Raw genomic sequence first — 3604 nt, 5'->3', positions numbered from 1 at the left:
GGTCATCCTGGGGGGCCAGGGGGTTTGCACTCAGCCAGCACCATCAGGTATGGCCAATTTCAAAGATTCAGAAAACAACAATGGTCCAAAGTATGGAAAAATCTTTGAGCTGTGTTTCTGTAATCAGTGGCTGGCTAATCAGTGGAAAAGGTGTTTCAGAGGATCCAAGTGATGTGTTTCCCGACTGTTCTAATAGTCAGAACCCTGAGGATTCTTCTGTCCAGCTCTAGTTTTACAGATCCTCATTGAGAAACGCATATCTTGTGATTGATAATGGGAGAGGCCAAAGCAGAGAAGTCTGTTGAGAAACCTGCATCAAGACTGCCTGTATGAATGTGCACTATTGCTGGGGCTGACAGGCAGACCCTGAGCAATGGATGAATGATGACTCTGACACATTTCTGTGGAAGAGAGGGCTAAGGGACTGCTTGGCTTGAGAAACCAAACAGCCCCATTCGCCTGCCTCCTTGGGCTTTTATTGTAACAACAGCTTGAACTAAAATTAACTATTAGATACTATTAGTAGGGTAATCATCCTTGAGAAGACACATGCATCTGTAGTGTCCTTTAAGCAAGGACGTCTAAAGACTAAACAAAGATTCCAGTAAAACACCTGGGGGCTCAGACTTGTTTGGAAAAGTCAAGGCAGGGGCAGCCGCCTTTGGCCAACCCCCCACCCCCGCAGGTTCCAATCTTTTGGAGATTCCTCCTTACAAACTTTCCAACCAAGTCCTGTGCTTACCCACATCTCCCCTTTTTTTGTTTTTCTGGCTGCAGAAGACAGAGGGAGGTGGCGAACTTACTGCTTTGGAATATTAAGGTCCATGAAGCACATTCACTGCTCAAGTTCCGATTTTGTAGACTATAAGATAAACAAAGAGAATTACAATGACAGCAATGGTTAGTCCGATCAGGTATCAATTGATTCTAGGAAACCATGTAGTGGGGTCTATATGCTCCTTTATCACATTCTAAGCAGAAGTCTGTTTTTTCATGTTCATTGATAGCAAGTAAGGACTCTTTAATTTGCCTTTGTAACATATTTACTTCTTCAGTAAGGTTATCATGAAAGATTCCCCATAGATGCTTTTTGACATCACTCCACTGATGGTGACTACTGCTCTATTTTAAGGGGGGTGACACATATATGCTTATGCTCCCAATCGCAATTGAGCACTTGCTTGTATACTATAGTATCCTGTCTTTCCCAAAAATATTCAATGGCTGTCTCTATTACCTGTAGTCTAGCTAATATTTTTTTATCTATGTGCTGTTGTATAGTGAATTCCCTAGTTACATTATAGGCCATATTGTCTACAAATGTGGCCGTCGGCACAGACTCAGAAAGGACCACCACAGCGACACTGGCGATAGTAAGAATAACAACAGCTGAGATGATGGCTGCAATGAGCATTCCCAAAAATCTTTGGGCTGTAATTGGCTCAATGCTCTTTCTAAGATTTTGATAGCTTCTGAGCCTTGCCATTTCCTGGTGAGATTAACAGGTATTAGGATTTCTGCTTGTCTCCTAAGTACTATAATAGTGCTGATGTTCAATAGTTCAATAATACTGGGTGGTAATACAGGATACAAAATAAGCTCCTTCTCCAACCTGTATTAGAAAAGATGAACTATGGTTTATTAGTAGATTGGGGCCCATAACAAAGACATAGGGGTGAGTGGTACAAATCAGGCTATTGTCAGTATGATTATCAGTAAAAGTCATACTATAGTAGCCGGGGGAGTTCTGGTAGTCACTGTGCCACAATTTCAAAGGGCTGAAAATATGGCTTAATCTCCATAAAGTTTCCTGAACTGGCAAGCCTAGTACTCGAGGTCTTGGGGAATTCATCCCTCCCTCAGTCCAAACCACAGGCATGCCTGCACAACCGATGTAACTAGTATTAGCTGCACAGTGTACCAAAATGTCAGTGTGGTTAGCTTGCAAATGTCCATGTGGGCTCCAATCTATAATCTGTTGGTCCCCTAGGACCGTCAAATGGGCATGATTTCCTCGACAAACTTCCCAATGGAATGTTTCAGCAGAGGGGTCCCACAGCTTATTTTGCTTATATGGAGGGGTGGGAGGTACAGTAGCATTAGTCAGATAGCCGCAGGCCAGACTGCCTGCTGAGAGAAAGGTTAGCTAGGCTTTAATTTGATCATGTTTAGGAATGATATGTAACCAAATCTGATTGTGAGCTCTCATACAGTACAGAGAGGAATTGGGGGAGGTAACACATAAGTATTGCTAATTCTTAAACATTTTGTTTTTCAGATATAAGGAAGCATTTTTAAAGCAATTTAGTATATATTTCTCTCCCTGTCCCTCCTTTCATTCCAATTTGAATGAAAGGAGGGACAGGGAGAGAAATATATACTAAATTGCTTTAAAAATGCTTCCTTATATCTGAAAAACAAAATGTTTAAGAATTAGCAATACTTTTAACAAAAGTTACAAAAACTACATAATTATTCATTCAGCCCTATAATAAAATTTTTGTTTTTCCTGATTTTTCCTGCTAGTACTTCTATAAATCCAAATACATTATAGAGCAATGCAAATGACATGGAATCTTGTCCTTTCTACAAAACAGTTTTCCAGAATAACAATTACAGCTATAAATGAAAGCATAATATAGTTATTATTATTTGACAAAGCTTTCCATGTATCTTAAGCAGAAAACTTTCCTTTATGAGAGAGAAAACAAACACTTGAGGCATTCCAGAGCCTATTGGAATGATCTAAAGCCAATTCTAGGTCAAGGAAAAGTTTCTTAAAATTCAAATCCTGGGTGTTCGCAGCCGCAGTCGCTCTCCAACACCTGCGCCGCCTCTAGCTCGCCGAGCTCCAAAGGAGAAGGGGGTAAGTAAAGAGGTCTCTATACCATGGCTTGTACAAAGCAGACTGCCCGCAAATCGACGTGGGTAAAGCACTGAGGAAGCAACTGGCTGCCAAAGCTGCTCAAAAGAGTGCGCCCTCTACTGGAGGGGTGAAGAAACCTCATCGTTACAGACCTGGTACCGTGGCACTTTGTGAAATTAGATGTTATCAGAAGTCCACTGAACTTCTGATTCGCAAATTTCCCTTCCAACGTTGGGTGCAAGAAATTGCTCAGGACTTCAAAACAGACCTACGTTTCGAAAGTGCAGCAATTGGTGCTTTGCAGGAGGCAACTGAGGCCTATCTTGTTGGCCTTTTTGAAGACACCAACCTGTGCGCTATCCATGCTAAACGTGTAACAATTATGCCAAAAGACATCCAGCCAGCACGCTGCATACGTGGAGAACGTGCTTAAGAATCCACTATGATGGAAAATATTTCATTCTTTTAAAAATTTTTCTCTTCTTCCTGTTATTGGTAGTTCTGAACATTAGGTTTTTTCTCCATGGGGTCAAAAGGTACCTAAGTATATGATTACAAGTTGAAAATAGGGGACAGAAATCAGGTATTGGCAGTTTTTCCATTTTCATTTGTGTGTGAATTTTTTTAATATAAATGCAGGGACATAAAGCATTAATGCAAGTCAAATATTTCAGTGAACAAGTTTCAGCAGTTCAACTTTATAACAATATAAAAAAACCTGTTAAATTTTTCTGGGGG

General features: G+C 40.7%; 1 pseudogene across 1 annotated transcript; it reads left to right on the top strand.

The window, feature by feature from the left end:
- The first annotated feature begins 2889 nt into the window (after nt 1-2889).
- On the top strand, nt 2890-3299 carry LOC307097126 (histone H3.3A-like; annotated as a pseudogene). The gene has a single exon. The product of its transcript is annotated as a histone H3.3A-like (transcript).
- Nucleotides 3300-3604: the final 305 nt, after the last annotated feature.

The sequence above is a fragment of the Cnephaeus nilssonii genome, assembly GCF_951640355.1.
Source record: "Cnephaeus nilssonii genome assembly, chromosome: 3".
Taxonomy (NCBI): Eukaryota; Metazoa; Chordata; class Mammalia; order Chiroptera; family Vespertilionidae; genus Cnephaeus; species Cnephaeus nilssonii.
The sequence above is the reverse complement of the archived record's forward strand: the minus strand, read 5'-3'. Positions and strand labels throughout refer to the sequence as shown.